Raw genomic sequence first — 25,797 nt, forward strand, 5'->3', positions numbered from 1 at the left:
TTTGCTAAAAATACATTAGATATTTTCTGTGTGTAATAGACTTGTGGATGGCCTTCACATGCTTGCTGTGGATGAGAATATACACCTCCGCTAACCTTCTGCAAAGGATCTGTACGTAGAATGATAAATAGCATTATGTAAATTAGACTCTCCGTACTTGACTCCTATAAAATATGCTTTTCTCATAAGACCACTTTTGAAAGAAAAGAAAAAAGAAAAAGCAAAGCTCAAGGGATAATACGGTGCATTTCAGCCAATGATATGTGTGTGCTTGTCTATTGATTCTTAATGAAAAAGGCTTATCTTAACCTCCCATTATAGGACCTCTTGGAGTCTGTCTGCTTTGTGATATGTGGGTCATCAGGACACTGCTCTGCCCCAGAGCCCAGCCAAAACTGTGCGCAGTGAGAGGTGAGCAGAGTCCGTGAGAGCCAGCACCACCGACCTGGGAGGCTCAAGCCAGCTCAGGTGATCAGGAGCTTAAATCATTACTATCACCAATAGCTTGTGCCAATATAGGCCCCAGTTAATTAAGCATACCTAACTTTAAGCATTATTTTCAATAAAATATATTTAAAATTATTATATAAAATTATATATTATTATATAAAATATAAAATATTTCGGGAAGCATAAAATTTTATATCAGTGTGTTGATATCAAATGATACTGAGAGGAGCCTTGTAAAATTTATAGGATTACTTTTCATACTTAACTTCTGCAAATCACCTACCTGCTTCRTAATATATCCACACACCTTTCAACAGCCAGGCCTTCAGCCTGGATCCTTAGAGGTATTTAGATGTCAAAGTCCTATGCTTCCCCTGAATGACTTCCTCAGGATCAGATTGAAAGACTCCCCATCGCATCTGGAGAACACGGAAAGTCTTTTCTCATGCGTTAATGACAAGTACACTCTTTCTTTGGCAGTTAAATGGTAACTACCACATCTGTGGTAATGGCTCTAGATACATCCTTCTTCAGCTCAGATGTATTACACAGTCTTTTCAACTGCTGCTGAGGTAATCCCTTTCTTTTCAATCCCTCACTGAGTTCAAAGCCCTTCTAATTGCAAATGACCTTGAAAGGTGCTCCCCACACACTGAAGGGACAAAATAAAAGGCAGCTTTCGTGGCTTTTTCACCTGTCTTCTGTTGTGCCCTAAATTCAAATGTTTTTGTTTATTCAAGTAATTTTGTATCTTGTATTGTTCTGAAAAAGAATGATAGGATTTCAGTATTTTGAAAAGTTAGCAATGAATAAAAAACCCCCCTTATTTTAAGAACAGGGGAATCAGTTGATAAAGGATGGGGAAATTTCAATAAATGTATTTTAATTAAAATTTGAAAATGTTCTTTTTTCTCTCTCCTCTCTTTTTAAGCTCACTTAAGAGGTCTCTCTCTTTTTTTTTCTTTTTTCTATCTGAAATTATTACAGACTAAAAGTGTCAACTAGGGAGACCTAAAAATTGTCATTATTAGGGCCTATATTAGTTGCTTATAATAATTAAACTTTTTTTTTTTCTGAATACTTCAGTTAGATGTGTGCTTCAGGTTTCATCTGAAAATTTCATTTTATTTTTAGCAAAAATAATACAGTCACTTCTGAGAGTGGGTGGCAGAAATGTTAGGTGGTTTGCCAGCTAACATTTGTAGAACCATTTGCCTGAGAAACACTAGTGTCACAGAGCAGGGCACAGGAAATCACTATGGGATTTTTTATGAAAATCCTCTATTTGGATGAGGTATAAGTTTAAGAAAATGGCTATTTTCAAATACTTGACACAGACTTGTTGGTACATTTTCTGGTCATTTTATGTGTACTGCAGGTATTCCACCTCCGAGATGCTACAGCGAGCGTGGGCCCTTTGCAGGGAGCTGCAGAGTACCGCTCATGCCAGGGCTGTGGAGGCTCCTGATTAGTCACCTTGCTTATTGGGAACACCTCAGTCACTTCTTGTCACTTCTCTCCCACCAGTCTGAACAATGTGGTAAAAATGTGCAGAACTTCATGTATTCACCTTTGTCATTTACAGTATGACTGGATATAACAGTAGTGATTCCACTATCAGCGCCATAATTTCATATTCATTGTGGTTCTAGGCTTGTAATACTATTTAGGGCTGCAATTCCTAATCTGGCAATAGGCTTGTTTCTTCCCTTGATTTCATACGGGTTCAAGACTTTTTACCTGGAAATCCAACAATACTCCTGATAACCTGGATCCCCCTGTCGTACCTGCTGCTCTCCTTCTAAGTGCTATTTTGCTTAGCTATTAAACACTTTTCCTAGGTTTTGCTAGACTGACTGACTTCTGCCACCTTTCCTGTACCACATGCCGTGCAATAACCCGAGAGGGCTCTGCGCTTCTGAAGCAGGCCTTAGTACAACAAATTCCTTATATAAATGCTTTGATACAACTCTAGCTATACACACAGATACAGAATCCGAAGGCCCCTCACTTGTCGCAATCAGTGATCAAAAAGACCAGTGATCCTTCAAAGCCCAAGATTGCTTAATAGGGCAAAATAATGTAAATGAAAGCATTACAAGGAGGAAATATTCTACTCTGTATTGCAATTTTTTGTCCTTGATAGTCAAAGACTTTTAGTCTTGGCAGATAGCCCGTGCTGTACTTAATTTGGTGCCAACTGATGCTTTGGGGCAGCAAGGAAAAATACGCTTTACTTCCAGTCAAGGAACTCTGGAGATAGATGTGCTTGTGAGGAACAGGATGATGGTACATGGAAAGCAATTACTGGCAGATCAGTGTGTTTCACGTGTCTTACCTCTGTGCAAGGACTAAACATAAACGTGTCTTACCTCTGTGCATGTGACTAAACATATAATGCCAAGATTATACCTGGCCAACAGGAAGACCACCTATAAGGTCTTGATGCCTGCTCCTGCTTAGTAGAAAAGTAACAGTATTTTTTCAGTAATATGTTGGGGGACTGATTCTCTTACTGAACCAAGTAATTCTTTACTTTCAATGAAATTTTCTCTAATGCAAAGAGCACCATGCAGAATGGATGGCTGAGAAATGAGAACATATGTTGCCATTGTTATTCATGAAAGTTCTATTTATTTTTCTACTACTCTAATCAAGCACTTTAGTTTCCTGCTTTTTTAGTTGGTTTTGATATATTACTGAGGAAGACAACAGGCAATTTCAGATTTGTAGCCATACTTCATGTAGTCCTGGCTGAGTTTCTCAATATGTAGAATCAAAACCTGTCTGCATATTCAATGACAGTAATCCTCCTGTCTTGCCAGTGCAATAGATATCTAAAAATTGCTTTCTTACTGGAGACCCACAAAGCATGGCAGCCAAAGTGAGGCTCTTCAGGAATGAGACTTTTCTCATTATCATAAAAGTCTGTGCATGTAGAGCAAGTGTTTTGTCGAGTAATTTACATTTTTTTTTTTTTTTGGATGGGGGAACTGACTGCTTCTTTGAGACTGTGTATAATTCAGTTTTGAAATGTCAGAGATTTCAGAATTACATCAGTGGTGTTAACAGTGTAAATTATGCTATGCTCTACTGCAAAGTATTTTCCTCATTTTTGTCATATGTGCTTAGCTTTAGCAATCAGTTAGGCACATCCATGTTTATATTTTTCTGTGCTCAGTTACTGTGAATCAATGAAATGATTGATTTTTTTTCTTTTCTCTCATGAACATTGCCAGCTAGCAAGTGCTGTTTTTCACCTTGGATGTGGTAGCCTTCATTTTGAAGTATGTGGATAAGTACTTGATAAAACATGGCTGACAAGGTTTAAAAACACTTTTAGCTATCTCCCAATAGGGATCCAGCACTACTTCTCCATGCGTCATGTGTGGCTGATCAGTTGTAATGCTGGGAAAATATGCTTTAAACCTGTATTCACACACTAGTTCTACAAGCCTTGTTTGCTCCACTGGACAGCAGTACTGAAACAGGAGTCTGGAGAACTGAATTATAGTTCTAGTAGTATAAGGACTTTGGTGTGACCTTAGCCAAGTGAGATACTTTTTGCACTTTGCCTATCCTTTGCATCTGGAATGTAAGCTCTTCTATTCAGAAATCAATGTGTGTGTGTATGTTTCTTACCGCAATGTTTCCTCATCTTGTTTAGGACATCCAGATGCTACAGTAATATAATTAACCGCTACCTGCTTTTCACAGAATCACAGAATGGTTGAGATTGGACAGGACCTCTGGAGATCATCTAGTCCAACCTCCCTGCTCAAGCAGGGTCACCTAGAGCACGTTGCACAGGATCGCGTCCAGGTCGGTTTTGAATATCTCCAGAAAAGGACACTCCACAACTTCTCTGGGCAACCTGTTTGTTGCCGCGCTCCGRCTCGGTCCCATGGCGCCACCAGGGGAGCACTGCAGCTTCCTGCTGCAGGGCCACAAGCACAGACCTCAATGTGAGAGATGTTAAAATGGCGTTTATTGTGAGCTACACTCAAGCTTACATACAGTTGCATTTCGTTCCCACCCCTAGTCTGCGCGTCACACCTCGTGATCTTCCGCTATGCCTACTCTACCGCTTCTCATGCAAATATCTTTGTCTACGCAGTTTCCCAAGATCCCCCACACCTGTTCCAGTGCTCTGTCACCCTCACAGTGAAAAAGTATTTCCTCATGTTCAGATGGAAGCGTCTGTGTTTCAGTTTGTGCCCGTTGCCTCGCGTCCTGTCGCTGGGCACCACTGAAAAGAGTCTGGYYCCATCCTCTYGACACCCTCCCTTCAGATACTTGTACACRTTGATAAGATCTCCTCTCAGCCTTCTCTTCTCCARGCTAAACAGGCCCAGCTCTCTCAGCCTTTCCTCATAAGAGAGATGCTCCAGTCCCCTAATCATCTTTGTAGCCCTTCGCTGGACTTGCTCCAGTAGTGCCACATCCCTCTTGTACTGGGGAGCCCAGAACTGGATGCAGTACTCCAGGTGTGGCCTCAGCAGGGCTGAGCAGAGGGGGACAATCACCTCCCTCGACCTGCTGGCAACACTCTTCCTGATGCACCCCAGGATACCATTGGCCTTCTTGGCCACAAGGGCACATTGCTGCCTCATGCTTAACTTGGTGTCCACCAGCACTCCCAGGTCCTTCTCAGCAGAGCTGCTTTCCAGCAGGTCAACCCCCAACCTGTACTGGTGCCTGGGGTTATTCCTCCCCAGGTGCAGGACCCTGCACTTGCCTTTGTTGAACTTCAGGAGGTTCCTCTCCGCCCACCTCTCCAGCCTGTCCAAGTCTCTCTGAATGGCAGCACAGCCCTCTGGTGTATCAGCCACTCCTCCCAGTTTTGTATCATCAGCAAACTTGCTGAGGGTGCACTCTGTCCCTTCATCCAGGTCATTGATGAAGAAGTTGAACAAGACTGGACCCAGGACTGACCCCTGGGGGACATCGCTAGCTACAGGCCGCCAACTAGACTCTGCGCTGGTCATCACAACCCTCTGAGCTCTGCCATTCAGCCAGTTCTCAATCCACCTCATTGTCCACTCATCCAGCCCACACTTCCTGAGCTTGTCTATGAGGATGTTCTGGGAGACAGTGTCAAAAGCCTTGCTGAAGTCAAGGTAGACAATATCCACTGCTCTCCCCTCATCTACCCAGCCAGTCATTCCATCATAGAAGGCTATCAGATTGGTTAAGCATGATTTCCCCTTGGTGAAGCCATGCTGACTACTCCTGACCACCTTCTTTTCCTCCACATGCTTAGAGATGGCCTCCAGGATGAGCTGTTCTATCACCTTTCTGGGGATGCAGGTGAGGCTGACTGGCCTGTAGTTCCCTGGGTCCTCCTTCTTGCCTCTTTTGAAGACTGGGGTGACGCTGGCTTTCTTCCAGTCCTCAGGCACCTCTCCTGTTCTCCATGACCTTTCAAATATGATGGAGAGTGGCCTAGCAATGTTGTCCACCAGCTCCCTCAGCACTCATAGGTGCATCTCATCAGGGTTCGTGGACGTGTGGATGCCAGGTTTTCCTAAGTGATCTCTAACATGATCCTCCCCAACCAGGGGAAAGTCTTCCTTTCTCCAGACCTTCTCTGTGATCTCTAGGGTCTGGGGTTCCTGAGGGCTGGTCTTATCAGTAAAGACTGAAGCAAAGAAGGCGTTCAGTATCTCTGCCTTCCTTGTATCTTTCGTCACCAGGACCCCTGCCCCATTCAGTAGTGGGCCCACATTCTCCCTAGTCTTCCTTTTGTTACTGATGTATTTAAAGAAGCCCTTCTTGCTGTCCTTGACAGTCCTTGACAGATTCAACTCCAAATTGGCCTTGGTCTTCCTAGTCACATCCCTGCATTCTCGGACAACATTCTTATAATGCTCCCAAGTAGCTTTTCCCTGCTTCCATCTTCTGTGCACTTCCTTCTTCTGGTTGAGTTTTGCCAGCAGCTYCTTGCTTATTCATGCAGGTCTCCTGCTCCCTTTGCTCAGCTTCCTGCTTATTGGGATGCACCGCTCTTGACCTTGGAGGAAGAGATCCTTCAATATTAACCATCTCTCTTGGACTCCTCTTCGTTCTAGGGTCCTACCCCATGGGATTCTTCCAAGAAGGTCTCTGAGGAGGCCAAAATTTGCTCTCCTGAAGTCCAGTGTTGTGATCGTATTTTTTGCCCTGCTTCCTCCTCTCAGGATCTTGAACTCCACCATCTCATGGTCACTGCAGCCAAGGCTGCCCCTGACCTTCACATCTCCAACCAGCCCTTCCTTGTTTGTTAATACAAGGTCCAACAGTGCACTTCTTGTYGTTGGCTCCTCCGTCACCTGTGTCAGGAAGTTATGATCAGTGCTCTCCAGGGACGTCCTGGATTCCTTGTGTCTTGCTGTACTGTTCCTCCAGCAGATATCAGGATGGTTAAAGTCCCCCATGAGAACCAGGGCCTGTGACTGTGAGACAACTTCCAGCTGTCTGTAGAAGGCCTCATCTACTTCCATTACCTAAATTTTTCTGAAGAACTAATTGTGGATGTTATATGATCAGAAATAGATCTGTCAAGTAAATTATTTACTGTATATTATTTACTTCATTTTAATCATGTCTCTAATGTTCTTGCTTTGAAAAAAAAAAGTTATGTTCCGGAATTACAGTTCAAAACTCAATTATCTAAATGACCAAACACACTACTGTTTTCAGTAATAAACAATGGCCTTCAACATAAAGCCACATGCCAATAGGAAAGAAATACAGTATATACTATTAAAAATCTATTTTGATTGAAGGTCTGAGGTCTGCAAATTGCTTTTAGCAATTGCCAGAAGGTGAAACTGCAAACAACAGAGAGCTTCTCAGGTGTCTGTGCATGCTTGAGCCTCACAGCATGGAGCAGGGAAAGCATTTGGATTTATTTTGTTTAAAGCACCAGTCAAACCAAGGAGAGGAAATGTACTGTACACCTTGCAGAAAATAAAAATGGGTTTTAGCTCTCACTGTAGAATCAACTGTTCCTCAAAAGCTTACCTTCAGCTTAATCCTGCTTCTCTTCTTCTGAAATTCATAGATATTCTCATTTGCTGTTTATTTCATTGAATRCAGAAACTATTTGTTGGGGAATTTGTATTTTGAATTTTGATATTACAGCAAGTTGGCAGTGATGCCTGTTGTTAATTTAGGGGAACTGGTAGAAATGCCTAAAGTTAAGTTTGCTTGATTGATTGTTACTGGTTTCCAATTGTTCAAAAGTTTTCCAAGCTTCCAGGTTGGGCTGCACTATTTTTGTGCTGCGTGCTTTCTTAAGGACAAAATTGCTTGCAAAGCTGCATTAAGAGATTTAAAGAAAGATTTAGAAATCCTTCAGAATGAGGGGTTGAAAAGTTGTTCTGTTTACATTTCCTGAAGCTGTTTGCTAAAATAAAGTCTCAGAAAGGAGTAAAACATTGTAATATTTTTATATAGGTGATGTCTTCTCTAAAGCTGTATCCAAATCTGCGAATTTTGAAAGGGCCTATAATGCGGTCAATTCATCCAGTTTCAAACAGTTCTTGTTAGACTTTGGCAACTAAATTATTGGATGATTCCCTCTGTGCTGGACACGCTCCAAGTCAAGAGTGAAATTGCATTCAGGGTGTACCTTGCCATTCCATCTTCTCGGAGAGGAACAATTCCAATGACAGGTCCTTGGTGAGTACTATATCATATATACCAGCCCTGAATGGATGTTTCAGAACCTTAGGTCATCTCAAATGTCACTAGGTACTATATGTAGGCAACTACTTTGAGACCAGATTGCTCATTTACACTTCCGTTTAATGTAAAAGAATTCAAATGAGTTATTTAGAAATGAGGTATATAACATCAAAAATCAATCTTCAAAAGAGAAAGTAACTAAAATATACAGGTCAGGTTTAACAAGGTCACTTATGTTAAGAACAAAGCAAAACAATGCTAAATATTTATTTGGCTGGCTTTTTCAGTAAGCCAGCAAAGTAAACATTCTCAGGTATTGTAGTAAACATATGTTTGAAATTGCTGGCTTTCTACAAATGTAATTGATTTTCCCCAGTTTAACCTGAGGTTTCCTTCATTTTGATTGAAAAGATTAAACAATCAAATAAGAATATTTTCATTATAATGCTTTTTAAAAATGCTCATTTTAGTATTTTTCTTTATATAGTCAATATAGCAAGTCTGCTCTTCCAGGCAATTTGATCAATTCTAAATAAAGTTCATTATGCCCCCCCCCCCCAAAAAAAAAGTCTATACAGATTTAAAGGAAAAGAAATGAAACAAAAAATAATAATTTAAAGTGTTTAGAATTTTAATCTGCAATCTATGAAAGTTATCTATGCCTAATATCAAGCCTTATTGAAAAGTCATAATTKTCATGGAAAATAATATTAGAATAGTATATTAAAAATGCCTTTTATTTGATTGTTATTCTCTACTCCTTATTGCCAGTGGGAAATAGAATCAGTCTAAACTTTAAGCCAAGCATTAAACATGGTGAGAGATACTAATTTCAGCTTCTCTCTTGAAATATTTTAAAATTCTTTCCTCTTGCTTCATTCTCTGTTTCTTACATCTGAAGTCATATTTCCTTGATCTATCATTTACTTTTGCAACTGATCCTGGATTTTCTACAGTTTTGTACATCTTTAAAGTGTTCTTCCCAAAATCAGGCACAATACTTCAGTTGCTGAGTAGAGCAAGATAATTATCCCCTGTGTGTTCTATTTCTGAGAGTGAGTTTTATCTCTTTTTTGAGACCACGTTATGCCATTCATTTATAACTAGTCTGTTGTCCATTGAAACTCCCAGATACTTTCCTGCTTTAATGGTGCTTGACCAGCTAATCATTCTCCAGGCAGGTTAAGGATGAAGATAGCAAGGCTGCTGTCCTCTTGAAGATTTCTGTATAGAACAGTAACAAAACATCCATGTGGCTACTACGGCAAGACCATGGGCTTTGCAAGGACCTCGTCTAGTCAGAACCTCCAAGTCAATCTGATTTTCCTTGCAGCACCACTAGCACTGAGATGCCTTCTGACCTCCCAATGCCAGGTCTGACCAGTGTAGGTATTTATGGGACAGGCAAGCTTTTCTACACGGCCTGTTTCTTAGGCATGCAAAGTAGGACTCCTAAAGCTCCTCCCTAGGCAGTGTCTCAGTGCAGAATGCCATGAGTTTCTTTACTCCATGGTTAAATCACTCAGAGACAGTTTAATTAACATTAAAAACAGTGCTTATCTCCTTAACAGTCTGTTGAATGAGGAAGGCCGGAGGACAACTGAGGGCTCAAGGGTTTAGAATAAGAGTGTATAGAGTTGAGTAACTTACCCTTGTTCCTGGCATTTGGTGTAGGCCAGTACTGGTAGGAAGATTAGAGTTAGATTTTGGTGAAACATACTTAAAGAGCTATGTTTATTTCAGATTTCATAAAGCTTGAAAATATGTGTTGAAATTTTATAGAGCTGGAATTGTGTGGCCAGATGAATTTTACTTGCCTGTGTTTATCTCCTTATACATGGATACTGTTTGGGTGCATAAGGCTTTCTTCCTAGTGAGAACTGTTGTGGACAAGGCTGCATGGGTTAACCCTTCAGTGAAGAATTTTGTCGAAAATGTTTTGGCACTCCGAGTGAACAATTTCAGCTAAATTGTCCTTATCCACATGCTTGTTGACTCTTTCAAAGCTCTCCAATAGGTCCAGACTTCCATTCATGAGAGCCATGTTGACTTCCCATGTGTGTCTGTTATCCAGATATTGACCAGTTCTGTTTTTATTATAGTTTACAACAAGTTGTCCAGTTCAAGTCAGATTTGCAATATTAAGGGCCTTTCTCCTTCTGAACCCTTTTAAAAATTTGACATAAAATTTCTTCCTTCCTGTCTTGCATGTTAAGGTAGTTTCATATAAAAAGCTACACATCACTGTTAGTATTTCACCTATTTTACCCTCAAGTTCCTTTAAGATTCTTGAATGAATCGGTAATAAAGATTTGCAGCAATTCATTTTGTCACTTTTTTGCCTAACCTGTTGTATAGTCACTTCCGTGTGAGCCAAAACCTCTGCTGAGTTCCCCCACAGAGAAGGATGACCACACACACCACTCTGTCCTCACCCAGTGAACACCCCATAAAGGTTTTGTTTCTTCAGAGCTAGGACAAGACTGCTGAGAGAAGCAAATGGCTTACATTTGAGCCTGGTCAATGTAGAGAGTTCTCATTTATCATTTATGTTAGCATTAGAGCTGGGTTTGGACGAAGGTCTGGCACAACTGATAAGGCTGATGTGTTCCTTAACCCTTTAAATACTGTTTCCAGGTTAAGATGAGCACTTTAAAAAGGGCTTTTGCTACTGATAGTGCACCGGTGCCTTTCTCASAGGGAAGAACCACCAGTCCTTCAAACTAACAGCCTTTCACAATAACCTGTTTATGGCCTGTTGACCCGTATCTAGTAGAATGAGGCATTAACCACTCAGTCCTCCTGGCATCTCCTCTCACCCTGGCTGTGGAGGCCCGAGCACACCTTCCTGGCTCTGTGTGGCCTCTCAGGGCCACGGACGCGTGGCTGGTGGCCTGGGACAGCTCAGGAAGACTTCTGGTGTGCTCTGCCGGCGCCAGCACCCTGACAGAGACTGAGGTTTTGGTCTGGGGGAACACTAATTGCCCACAAATTGCCACTGTGTTAATTGGTTAGTGGAGATATCCAGAAAGTCTGATAAGAGACTTCAGAATGATATTTTTGAAGCAAAAAGTTCAATACATGAACTTTCTTTGTGAAAATATATGGAAGCTGCTACTACTGTCTTGGTTTGCAGTATTTACAGTTCTTTTTACAAGAGCTGGGTTTAAGACACACAATTAAATAACCACCATTCTGATCACCAGCTGACCAAAGAACACTCACACAGCTTCACTGGAGCTACATTAATATACAAAAGTCTGGCCAAGTCATTGCAGAAGCTACAAAGTAAGAGTCTTTGCTAATAAATACCTGTAAAATGTCTATTTGATTTCACAGGTCTAGTGGAGAGGAGGTATAATGTATAATACATATATAATGTTACTGACCGTGTGTGATTAGTGCCTATTAAAAAGCAATAATGAACCAGCCTCCTCAAAGTAAAATCAGTAAGAAGTCTCAAATAATTAATTATTTTCTAGGGATATCTCAGTAATTCRAACTCTGTCTCTCCTTGAATCAGTAGCAAAACAAATTCTAACTTTTTAAAAATGACTCTTGATTATTCAAACAAATTTAGAACATAGCCTTTTGCTTCTTCTTGCACTCATCATTTGGCATCTTTTAGGCCAAATTGTCCAGTCCAAATCACACAGAAAAAACTTTCCTGTATCATTTTGCAACTAAGGACTTTTTAGAAGCAGTTGATTCTCATCCTTGTTGGAAAACATTCAGAATTACAGACACAGCAGGCTTGCTGCAGTTTTCTGTTCAGATGTGTTAAAAGCAGGTATACATGTCTTGATGTTGAATTCTGGAGGTTGTTCACCTCATAAAACATTATGATGATTACAGCAAAGCTTTCTTCAATTCCAGACAGAATTTTATAAAATCAGAAGGCACACATCCACAGGCTATAACTTCGTTGCTGTCTCTTTAGTCATAAAAAATATTTTAGATATAATATTAAGAAAATATCTGTTAGTAAAGAACAATGAGGCAACAAAAACAACCACCAAAAGATGTTAAAATGTTTGTAGTTAGGGATCTAAACAGGGGCAATTTATGAATAATGATGTAAGTTGTAACAAAATGCCAGTGGACAGACAAAACAAACAGCTGGAGGTATCTCTTGATCTGCATAATTATATTTACTGCAAATGTTTAGAGGCATTGTGTTGATGCAAAAAAAATAAACACCTTTTGAGGACTGAAAACCTCTTTGCTGTAATATTCAGAAGATGCCAAAGTGACTAGACAATAGATTCTAAAATCTTAATAAAAAATATATTTTATATTTTATTGATGTTACCTCAGTGGGACATGATAGTGACTGGTCCAGAATTTATCCCTTCTTTGTGTTGTAGAAACTTGAAGGCATGCTGCAAACCCCCAAGGAAAGAAAACATAACACATGGCACACAGCAGAATATGAATAATGATAACAGTGAAGACAGAGGCTGATGGGTATTGGAAATGACCCCCTCCTGACTGCAAGAAAAATATATTCAGGGTGGTGCAATTACTTTTTTAGTTCCTCACCCACTAATGGTTATGTCCTAATGAGATCAAAACCATTACACTTTTCTTTCATCTGTTCTTCTATAATTTGTTTATTGGGAAACAGCTTGCTATCAAAAGACATTTTTTCATTGGGCATAATTCAAACACTGTGTAAAGTAAGACATCCTGATCCAGGTTTATTTCTTTAACTAAAATAAAAACTAACACAGAAAGAAGGGAGAAACGCCTCCTCTGTCTCTGCCTGGGCAAAGCAAGGACTCCGCTCTGAAGCCTCACAGTGCCTGAGATACTAAATGTAGAAGCTGCGTGGCTAAGAGTTTGGCAGTGTTTAAAGGCAGCAAGTGGACCATTTCAGCTGACCATTTTAATAGAAGGCCAGCAGAAAATATAGGGCCAGAAATTTCCAAGTTATGTCAGAATATGATACACTCTTCAGAAGAACAGGGCGATGGTAATACGATGCTTCCTACTGACAACATCCACACTCTCATGGCCATGTAAAATCCCAGGGCAAACACAGATAGCTATACAGATGTGTCCTTCATGTTACTTTATGCAGCTTCATTAATGATGTGAAGTACTAGAAGACTTTGCAGTGCTGCTTAGAATTCCTTGACTTGTGAATATTTTTAGGTTCTGGGTATATCTCAACAGGATCAAAACAAAATTATGCTTCTTCTTCCATTCAGTTTACGCAAATTGAGAAACTAATTTTTATGCTTTCAATCAGAAAGCAAGTTAAAGTGAACATATTAGAGTTTACAAATATCTGCAACATTATACTGGCAAAATGCTTAGTTAATTTTCAGATAGCTCAGAAACTGATTTTTAATTATATTTGCATCTGAAATAGGGAAAAGGTACCTGTGGAATATTTGCTGTCATTTCAGACTGCAGTCTGCAAAAAATGCTAATTAAAGCAGTGGGTCATATCTTGCAGTGTCAAAGAGATGTGACTTTTCCTTAACTTGGAAACAATAACATGCTATTGGCTGCTACTGAAGTACAAATCTGACAACTGCCAGGAAAGGGCAAGGCAACCACATACTGTCAAGATTTGCACATGTTCAGTATTATGTTGAAGACCTGAAGAAAATAAAGCATCCCAAGAAACAGAGCTGTTGTGCTGTGATGCAAATGAAACAACGTTTACTGCTCCTCCTATGTGGACTACGCTTTACATAAACGCAACTAAATTGATTTACTCTACTAAAAATGTTCTCTTATAGGTAAGGTTGCATAAGTGAGCMTTATAATTGTGATGGGTAATATTCTGTGAACTACAGGACATCCCTAAATGCTGACTGGATTGTCTTAGTCACWTATGTCTAATTTTCTCCAGAGGGAGAAAAATATTCCCCAATTCACAAAATAATCTCTCTGCTTACAAAAGAAAAAAAAAAGAAATCATAAGAGACTTTAACAAACATGCATAGCACAGTGTCAGTTCTTGAATTCACAGACTTTGACACACCCCCTCTGTGAACACCTGGAAAGTGGCTCGTGGCACAGGTGGACGGGCAGTCTAAATTCCTCCCTAAATCCTTCTCCTCCACCCGTAGCCGCTGACAGTGCTTCATCCAGTGCTGCAGCCAGAGCAGGGCTATGCTCAGAAAAAGCTTGCCTAGTGGGTAAGACAACTCAGCTGCCCACCAGGAAGCTAGTCTCATTTCCCCCAAAGACGTCGGCTACTAAGCTGTTCCATTATCTCTCAAGAAAATTTTCCTCTCCAGACTAATGGTGCCAGATATCTGACAGTATTTGAAGCTTTTGAACTGAATAATCCACCCTGGATCAGTTCTTCTCTCCTATGGGCCTCCAATTCCCCTCCAATGTCCTTACACTGGGAGCTCTGAAGACAAGCTTTGGTTCTTACCCAGGCATACTGTAGGACCATGGTTGCAGATCACAGAAATGATTGTAATACAAATAAATAATAAATACATCATTGCAAATACAATTTTGTATGCAGTAATGCCAATGATTTACACCATAAAGAGAAATTATAAATTTCAGATGGACAGATAAAATAATACAGCCAGTGCTTCAAATGCTGATACAATTGTGCTTTGAGAGCAGGAYAGCGCTAAAGCATTTTTCATAATCCCAAAGACAATTTTTCTTGCTGTTATTTGTAATATGTATCACAGAAGCTTGAGAATGGAAAAAATGCTGAATTTCCTATACTCTTTGTCCTGCTTGTATGTACATTCACTAGTTTGTCGTGAAACCTGGGCCATTGCCATTGGAATACCTAGGTCTTCCATTTTCCCTAAAATAAAGCTGGGGTGGGGGGATGGGGGGGAAGGACAAGAATGAAAAGTAAAGGAACATTTGTCTTGTTTTGAAGAGAAATCTGGAAAAAAGAGTGATACAAAGGAACTAAAGTGTAAACAGCTGGAAGAAGGGTTGTGTTCCYCTGTCTATTTATTATGTGAATGATGCATAAACTTTTCACTGCAAGTCTTTCCTTCCTGATGTTTAAAGGGTGTCTGTATACCAATGTGATCTCATGTTGAATCAGATCTTCCTCTTATTATAGAGAATTATACTGACTCAAATAGCCCCTCTGTTTGTCATTGGCTTTGGGTGATGAAATATTAAGTGACCTAAAAATTTAGAATCTACACTATGATTTATCTGAATCTAAGAATTCAGTATTCTGCAATTCTTTGCTATCAGATATGTGTTAATACAAGGCAAGGGTCCTTTTCCGATAGTCCTAAATAAATGCAAAATCCAAAGAGCTCTCAGTATGTTCACTGTCAGCTCCATTTTAGTCCATTTTTTATATTCTTATCCTAGTAGTACATGGAAGATTTCAACATGATCTTAAAATGAGAAATGTAAATACACGGCATGTTTGCAAGAGGGCAAGAAATGTCTTTATAATTCATTGCTACACTTCAAAGATACTGCCTGCTTGGCAGCTAAGGACCTGATACAAAGCACATAGAAGTCAGGGAAAAAAGACTATAACAGACTTTGATGATCTTTCTGTCAGGTCATTTTATTTCATGTGCTGTGGAGGTTTTTTACACTGCTTATGAAAAATTTTGGAATGAATTGATTGTGTCCCCCAGTTTTTATTTGAATCCCTTATAAGGATTCATAAAGAAGTGATGTTAGCAGCTTTATCAATCCTTCTGATAGATTCAAAATTGTTTTCAGTTCATCTCAAACTCTAATTTTTTCCAAGGGGAAAAAACAAGCCAAATACTTTAACCTTTGCACATGATTTATAGTAAATCTGCTGCATTGAATCTATTGTTCAGACTGAGTTTCATTTGTCTTGCCCTACACTGCACTTTCTGTAAGGCAATAACACAGTTTTCTTTGGCTGATTTATGCTAGGAATGTAATTATGAAATTCCAAGTCTAGGTCCTACACTCCATTCTCGGTCTGAACCACAGAAGAACCAAAGACCCCTTCAAAACAGAAAGAATGGGAGAAAAGCCAACAAGGCCATTTCCCCCGTGTTTTGATTTTACACCAGTTCATGCTGTGAGGCCCTGCAGGTCTTTTTAGTAGCCTATCAGGAGTCATGGAGGAAAAGGACAGGAAGGCGATACAGTAGCTGTGGGGAGGGCTCTCAACTCTGAGCTGTGTGGCAAGCCGCAGAGTCTGTGTGATTTCAGTGGGTCCTTATTCTGTGTGGGATACTGAATGATATGTGGCTTTTTGCAAGAAATCCCCCCCCTCCCCGACACACACATGCCTTCAGCTCTCGTGTCCTAAGGACTTCTTTAGCTCCAGAGGTTCCACAGCCGGCAGAGACCTTGAGTCCTATTGTCTGAGTTGCTTTCTCCTTGGAAATCAAGACAGATCTGCTGCTGAAAGAGATCAGAGAGACCAAGTTAGTCACCAAGCTTTTTGCTTCTTACTGTGAGCCATATTCATGAGAGCTAAAAATATAACAAGGAGTTGAAGGAAAATGYACGAAATATATTTACTAGAAGAAAAACAGAAAACATAATAAAGCAGAAAAAGCAGAAACACAACAGGCATTTAGATCCTGATAAGGCAGTGGAGAAGCAGAAGACAAGAGACAGAAATAGCTTGACTGATGATGAAAAACCAGATATATAGAAGAAACACTGAGGAAGAAGTGACAGATATGTGAGGCAGACCCACAGCTTCCAGGAACTGAATAAGTTTGTATTGCAATGTCCTAGATGCTGGGACAAAGCTCAGGTCAATGTAGGCTTATTTCCATTACTAATATCCACATAGGAAACAGTTGACACAGATGAAGAAAGGTTAGATAAAGCCAAGGATGACTAGAAAAGAGTTCTGGATAACTGCTCCTAGAGGTTATCCATGCCAAAAAAAGAAGTCTAAATGTATGTTTCACCTMTTTCTCTACGAGACTTAGTAAGTGAAGAATGGAATAGAGACATTCATAATATTTTCATTTATGTGTTGCTTAAAGTGCCAAGTTAATTCCTTACATATGATCCTCCTCATTTGAGTCATGCTTTAGAAGTGTGCATATGGCATGTAACATTTGTGAGATATTGCCCCAGCATAGTATGAACGTACATTTAGACTTCATAGGTTTTGTTTATGTCTTAGACTGAGGGACTATGAAATAAAATAAAAAAGACATTGAAAGTAATTTAGAAGCTTTAAAAAAGAATTAGGCTTTTACTATGAAGCTGACAATTATAGACACATTAATTGCTAAATGAACTTCCTGTATCAAATTTTCTGATATAAAATATAGAAACTAGATCTCTGGAAGGAATTATTTCAAGGGATAGTATTCATCCACTTTCAGAAACTAATACTGAGAATAGTAAATGACGTTATAAGAAAATGCTACCTTTCACACCTCAGCATGGAGTGTATTTTAAGCATAATACTCATTTGTAAACTCAAAAAATCAAGGCTGTAGCCTTGGGATTATTCTTGAAAGTAATCATTGTTAGGAATATGTTTGAAAAAATTATGAAACCCTAACAATTAAAGTGCTACAAAGATTAGCGAGGGTAATCCAAATGCTCATTTTCACTCCAAGATGCTATACTTTACATAGACCATCATCGTTAATGTGAAAGACCGGGTTAATCAAAATCTTTCCTTGCACAGAGTACAAGGGACACAGTGAAGTGATTTAACCTTCAGAGCATCAGCTCCTGTAACTGAACCACACATTTTCATTCACTGTGAAACAAGACAGTCTATGGATGGTTTATTGAAAATGACAGGAAAAAGAGGACAAGGTTTTGTTATGTTCAAGAAGATAGAATATCATATTTTAGTATAAGCTTATGAAGCCACCAGGCAGATATTGAATATATCAATAAGACCATGAACACAATCATTGCTTTTTGAAGTGCAGAGAAATAAAATATAGTTACTATTATTAAAACAGAAATAGACAGGTGCAGGAGGACATCCTTTCATTGACCTAACAGCAGATTCAATGTATTAGGAATCTGTGAACAAACTCTAGTACAACGAAAAACATATGCTGTATGATAATGATACCTGAAGAGGTATCATTATAATGGTTTATTTATTAAAATAGTTTATTTTCATTTGGACTCAATAAATGTTATGACCAAGACTTCTTTACAGGCAAAAAATGTAATTGAATGAAAATATGTAGTTAGCTGCTCATGTGTCTGTAGACACAACTCATTGCAAAGGGAGCATTAAAGGTAGAAAAGATAAATGAGGGACCAGAGGAATACTCAGGAATATGAAAATAAAAAAAAAGCAAACAAAAATAACCATAAGGAAAGCACTGGAGAAAAGTAAGTTGAGAGTTTCTTTAGAATGAGGCAGGAGGGTAGAACTAGAAATAAAAGGTCAAAATAAAGTGAGGCTAAAATGTCAAGGAAATTTTCCCAATGGAAGGGATGCAGAATATTTTCCTAAGAGAGGTAGCAGTAATACTACAAATGACATGGATCATTTAAAACTAGTCTGGGTGATGCTTTCAAGTTTACAGATCCTGAATTCTTGGTTTCACACCTTGAATGGATCTTTCCTTATTTTATTTTATTTTTGTCTTCCTTTGAATTACTTAGAATAAAGGAACAGAAGGTGATGACACTACGACACAGTAGTGCAGGTCTACGTTTTGTAACAGGAGTAGACGAGATGTCACCTGCATGTACAAAATGATGGTTGGGTGGCATGTGAGGAAACCATATTCAGGTTGCCCGCTTTGAAGACAGCGCCTCAGCTACCCAGAAGGATAACTCATGACAGTCAGTACTGATGTGTAAAAACAGAATGAACCATTTTAATCTTTAGTCACCCACCCCTGAGAAAAGGATTCTTTGCCCTAGGTGTCAAGTGGATGATGTCGACCGTCCTTGCTTCAGTACAGGGGCTCAGGCACGGGCCATACCCAGCGCTTCAGCACCAGCTTTGGCCAGGCCACCAGTTCTCGTACCGAGAGGCTCTCCCGAGGGTCCCCGTTCCCCGTGACCAGCTGCTGGAGGGGTGCAAGCTTGCCTGGGCCCCACTACAGGCTGTAGGAACACTTCTCCCTGCCTCTGACTGAAGCTGGACAAACATGGAAGCAGGAACATCAGTTGCAGAGGCGGAAGACAGCAGGCAAAAAATAAACCTGGCTCTAATCTGTGATTCTGACCTCTGCTTATTTTTGTATGTAATGTAAAAATGTAAAAAAACAAGGTAATGACAAAGAAGTGCATAACTGCTGCTTAATGGAAAACGGGAAAATGAATAAACAATACAGGCAAAGCTGAAACGTGATAACCTCTGTGCAGGATTTTTTTATCTTTGAATACTTGTTCCTTTGTGAAGGATAATATTAATAGGATGCTCAGTGCGATCACTGCTAATGAGGAAATGTAAAGTTCAAAATGAGAATGAGGTGTTACAAGCTCAGCACTACATATGCAGCTTWTATAGTACAAACTTTTCAAGACAGAGATGGGGCACTAGATCTGGTAAAGAATGTAGATGTTTAAGTACTATTCAATTGCCCCATAGCTTGCTTGAATGCAATATGCAGTAAGGACACTTATACAGTAAGATGCCCTAGGCCTACAAAGGTGGTCAGCTGGGTATGCTGAGAAGTCCCAAAATCCTAGACAGACACCTTTCTGTTATTCATCCCAAAGTCTTCTTAAAACACATCCAGTGAAAAAGGAATGTATTATTGTTAGCTTCATTTGTATACCTGTATGGATAGATGCAAGTAAGTAGCATGAGTCTGTCAAAAATAAGTATTTGAGACTAAATTACTTTTCCTCTTTTCTTAGACCAGTTATCCTTGTGTGTCTAGATTTGCTGAGCATTTGCATCTGAGGTTTTACACTGTGTTTATTTAACTGCCTGTATTTGTGTAATTGCTCAAGACATATGATACCTGCTGTTAGTAACAGATATGTTTAAGTGAGGTCTAAGAAAGATCAGAAAAAATGTGAAGTCAGGAAGGATGCTTCTCTGCCTAATATATATATACTGCAGAAATACTTCCATGTTTTCGTAAGATAGAAAAGCTGTGAGTTTGGAGCGATGTATAGATAAAAACATACACATCTTTAAGCTATAACTCTGAATCCAAATCACAGAGCCAAATCATTATCAATTTATCAATAAACCTGTTCTAGTACAAAAAGAAAAGAAAAGAAAAAAAAAGGAAAGCAAAAGAACAGCAAGTATCAGAACCCTTGAGAGAAGCCTTCTCTCACTCTGGGTAGCACAGATAAGCCTTTTACATTTTAGGTACTGCTTTGCCCTAAACTTTTGAAGCATCCAAATGGTTCCCGTAGTTATGAGTGTAGCTTTAATATCACAATTTATAGAGTACAGCTATTTAGGAGTTGTTCAGCCACTTACATTTTTCATCAAAAAAATGCTGTTTAGTCAAAATGTAAAACTGATTTCAAAGAAAGTTTCAGCTGTAAGTACTTCTCATATAAAAACTATCTCTTTTAAAAAGAAGATCAGGTCAAGCCTTACATAACAGAATAGTCACTAATTGTCACTAGGTACCTCCCTCTCATATAAGCAAATTTGCTTCTAATCCCTGTTCTGATTGACAAAGGATAAAATCCGATGCTGAGGCCTGAGCAAGTCCCCTTGCTGCTCTGGCATTGGTCTTCTTCAGTCAACCTGCTTCAGTCATTTCTCTTTTTATAAGTACATACTCACAGCATGGACTGATCCATGATAAGAGAAAGATCATGATTTGTTTTTAAAGGAAAAGTTATAAGGCCTATTTCTAGGGATAAATTCTRTGCCGCACAAATTCCTCTTCCTGCCCACCCTATTTTAGGTTTCTAAGCTCTGAAAAGGGGCAGTGTAGAACTTATCCCAGATCAGACTGGGATCAACTGGTTGCCCATCTCTGTATCGCTTTCTCTTTACCATTCAGCTTGGTTTGGATCCTACGCTGAAATAAGGAAGTGTTCCCACACACTGGACTTGAGAGCTCTCGCCAGCTAGGTGCTGTAGTCCTCAGCACTGTGATCCCTTCATTTCTGCTTGGATCTAGTCTTTAGGCTATCAGGATGGGACCCTTGCTGCTTTTAGGATGGTATTCAACTTACCTACCGCCATCTGGTAGCTGCTCTCTAGTTTCAGCTGGTTATTGAGGTGCTTCCTATAGTCAATGCGGAAATTTAGGCTCCACCAGAGTGTGATTGATCTCAAGGGCTATCTCATGATGAGAGGAACTGCCCTCCATAGGCAGCTTGTCTCTCTCCCTTGACTGTAGACTTTATCCGCATATCTTAAACCATGAATCTACTTTTTAGGCAGAGATGAATCGCACCTTTTGTGTTTCAGTTTTCTAACCGTAAGATAGGAATATTAACATGTTTCCACCTCACAGAGTCTTATAAAGATAAATACATTACAAGGATGTGAGAACCTGTATGGTAATTGCTGCCATATAAATGTTAGAGAAGGACAGGACTCATGCTGCATAAAAATGATTCATTTAAGAGCTTTGGCAAATGCTGACCCCAGTACAGCAGTACAGCTTGAGGTCTGGTAAGACCTGCGCTGTTTCCCATCAGACAATTAGAGATAACCATATAATCATCAGATGCAAAAAAGTGAAGAATTAAAGTTATTGAACTATTTCACTGTGCCTCAGCTTTATGACTAAAAAGTAATGTAATGCATCAACACATGTGCTCTGTGTTTTCTTCTTTAAGGAAAACATAACTGGATTATATACCTCAGTACTGTCACGCTCCAAGTCTCAAAAAAGGTGAAAAAGAAAATGAAAAAGGGGAGATTTTTTTTGATGACCAGTAGGAAGATGAAAAGTTCACCAGTTGCAAAACCAAGATCAGTGGAAATGTCTGATTCAATAAAACTGGTATTTTAAATATTGGAGTGTTTAAGATTACTTGTTTAAGTTTCGTATGTGACTACAGAAATCTAGGTACAGGAGAAGTCCCTATATTTTAAGAAGTGACCTGTAATGTTATGCAATATTTTTCGTTTCTCACTCTTAGGCATTCTAAGAGAGAATGACTAAACACATTCTTTTCTAGGTCAGAGTTCTGCAGATTGTATCCATTTAAATGACAAATCCCTTTCATTTCGCTAAGCTTTTTGTTTCAAATTCATTACTCACACTAAGTTGTCACCTCGTGTTCCAGTTTATTCAAGATTCCATGCACTTGCAAAATAACCCCAAGCCACTAAAACTAGTCAGCACATTACTTGGAAAATAAATCCTTTGTTACTTCCTCRGATGCATTTGTCTCCTTAGCCCTGAAACAGTTCTTATCCAAATCAATACTGGTATCGGGGTAATTAAAATCTGCCATGTTTAAAGTTTTGGCATTCTTGCAGGCCCCTCTTATCTTTGAAACCATTTCCTGATAGACTTTGCTTGCTGTCCTTGAAAACCATGACTACTTCTTAAAATCATCTTAATGCTATAATATTCTGTCCTAGGCAAAATCTTTATAGGTTAGCTGCAATATTTTAATCTCTGATTCATCTTTTTTTCCCCCTTTCCTCTTCTGTTGCTCATAACTGTCCCATCATTTTAATTTTCTAAGCATTTTCCTAATTTAACCATGATTATATTAGTCCTTTATTAAAGTTTCATGGAAGTGTATTTCTGACTAAGAAATTTTGACAGGCCATCGTGTAACATTTGCACAGAAAACAGTTTAACTCTTTCACTGAAATCCTTCTTTACACAGTATAACAGACRTAACAAAATCCTACATGGGCAAGACACTGAATATTTGAGTCCTATTCGCAAAGTATTTTGGTATTTGCCTAACTTTAAACACATTAATAGCTTTATTGACTTGAGATTATTCATATGCCAAAAGGGAGATGTCTGATTAAGTATCTTGCTGACTTGGCTTCTCGGCCCTTGTGCAAAGGGATTTAACTTTAACTAGCACAATGCATTCTGTCAACAACTGACATGTCAAGAACTCCAGCTTTAAGAAATGAAACAGTCCACATGTTGGGCTCCAGACAGTTTTCCTATAAAATTGTCTTTTCTCACTTTGCTAATCTGAGAACTGGCCCAGGTAATTTTCCATATTAGCAGGAAAAAAGAAAAATCAATAGATGATTATAAAATTGTATTTCTTATCTTCTAGTGCTTGTGCTATCAGTAAAAAATCTAGTTATCACAAGCCATCCAACCTTCACAAGGTTAGTGTGAATTCGCAGTACAGTAGTTGTATCGGTGCTGTTTTTTATTATAGAACTGCAGCATGTACCTTCTAATTTGGTTGTCAGGGGAGACAGGAAGCAATAATTAAGGCTAAAAGATGGGGTATGGAAGCTTTATTAAAGGATATATTGAAGATGGGAATTTGATCTGAGAATTAGATTATGATTAGAGTTGTTAATGCAGCTGTGCCACTCTTGAGTGACAGAGCAGCAGATGAACTGAACAGGCAATTATAACTACAGGAGTCTCCCTAATCTTTACAATCCCAACCTCACAGTCACATCCATTTAAATTAATTTTCATGAAGGCTGCAAATTTACAGCTTCACCAGATTGGAAATTTGTTTGTTTATTATCCACAGGAAATATTTTTAGGGAAGTAAATAGCACTGAAAGCCATCTTGTCTTTCTGCTTGTCTTTTTAACTTGCAGAATTAATAATATGAGATTAATCTGAAGGCTGCTGCCTTTATGAAAACTGATTGATTCTCAGCAGCCCAGTGTTATTATGATTATCTGTGGGAAGGTCAAAGGGAAGGCATGTAAAAGTCAGAGCTGATTCATGAGTTCCCTATATTAAGTAGAAGATAAAAAAAGAGGCTTGTGTTGATCAGTGTTATAAGTGAGGAATCAGTCTTCCTTGCATTGCTGAAACTGAAATTCTAGGAAAAGGATTTTAAACAACTTTGGACATAGTTATTTAAAGATGTCTGTTGAGGAGAGATAGCAATAGTTCATTACTATGCATGCTGAAAACCTATTTTAAGGAGTTCTTTGCTGCACAAAGATTAATTTACCACTACGTTTTTCCTCCTTCACTACTAATATAAATAATGGTTGTGGCTTAAATTGGCATTATATTTTGATAGCCTAGTTTCGAATATACAAAAGAATATGCTGCAGAACCACTCAGAAACTTGGAAATGGAAACCATGAAACAGTACTCTTCTGTTCCAGAGTTTTATTTTGGAATGGCAGTAATGAATGGAATAAAATATGAACATTTAAAAAATAGGCATTGTTTTTGCAAAATGTTGAGCAGATAGATGTGGTGTAGAAAAAGAAAGTCTTGATTGTAACAACCAGGGAGAGAAAAAATATTTTTCATTGGGTGTCATTCTAGAAACCTGGAAGATTGTCACGCTGTCATGCTCTGAAGGTTCGATAGCAACGACTGAGACAGTAATATAATAATAATAATAAAAAAGATGTTTATTTCCTCACACAAGTTCTTGGATTAGTAACATCCATTAAAATAATGCGATTACTAATTTAGGAAGGATAACACGAAACCATCGATTACTGCGTTATTAATTGGAAGAACTGCTTATCCCTGCTTGAAAGCTTTCTTGTTCACTCTCCTAGTGAGAGGGCTCTCAACCTCGAGGAGTTACCTTAACGCAGCGTCCCAGGAAAAGGGGAGGGGGGGATACTCACGGTCCAGCCGGAGAGGATGGTCAGGTCACGTTCCCGTCCCTGCTCAAACTCTCCTAGCTCCCAAGTCTCTTTTTATACGGCTGGGGCTCTGGGCAAACACTGCTTTTGGTGACTTTTAGCGAGTTTCGCWATCACAGGACTGTTTGTTTGTCTGCTTGGGAGGACCCTGCTAGCGAGGCAAGACCCCAACACCTCCGTATTGCTTCTTCCCTCCCCGGGGGTCCGTGCAGATTCCAGGTGGCAGACCTCTTCAGTCTTGTTAATCATTCCGCAGCCTTGCGCATATCAGTCCTTGCGCATATCGGTTGGTAGACGACTTTAGTCCTGTTAAGTCCTCTGTTCAACAGCTTTGTGCACGTCAGCTCTTGTGCTATCAGTTCTTCTGCATATCAGTTGACAAACTTCAGTCCTGTTAACTCTTCACTCGCCCGTCAAAGATACTTCCAGAAAATGATTATCTGCAGCTGCTAGGTCAGTAAAATATTTAAACAGTTGGTTCTAAACATGCAAAAACTGCCATCCAAGCAGGATCAGCAGGGGTGCCTAATCTTCCCAGATCCTGAGGTGTGTTCTGCAGCCCTGTCTTAACTCCCTGATAAGGTAAGACTCAACCATGCACCATCTCTCCAGATGACTTGCTTTCCTTAGGAAGGAATCATGGGTCAGCATGCTGGCAGGAAGCTGTGGTACATGCTAAATCTGAAAATCTAGGTGGCCAGGCCTTGGAAAACACCAGAACTGAGCCATAATCAAGATGAATTCATAATTTCAAAATCTCATACACTGTCCAGTCAGCCTACTGCTTATAGAACCTATTTACAAGCTCCAAGCTAAGCATATTCAGAACTGGTTGGGGTGGGAATCTCAAGTTTGGTCTAATGTGGTTTTATTTCTATTTTTAGTGGAAAGTACATCTTGGACTTGGTATTTTGCTGTTGAATTGAACTGCATTTATTTTACTATAAACTTGGAATGTAAGTCAGGTACCATTTTATATTCAAATACATCGTACACATTTTTAAAGAAAATTACCAAAACCTGCTATAGGAACAATGTTGATAGTA

The sequence above is a fragment of the Apteryx rowi genome, unplaced genomic scaffold (assembly GCF_003343035.1).
Source record: "Apteryx rowi isolate R43461 unplaced genomic scaffold, aptRow1 scaffold_29, whole genome shotgun sequence".
Taxonomy (NCBI): Eukaryota; Metazoa; Chordata; class Aves; order Apterygiformes; family Apterygidae; genus Apteryx; species Apteryx rowi.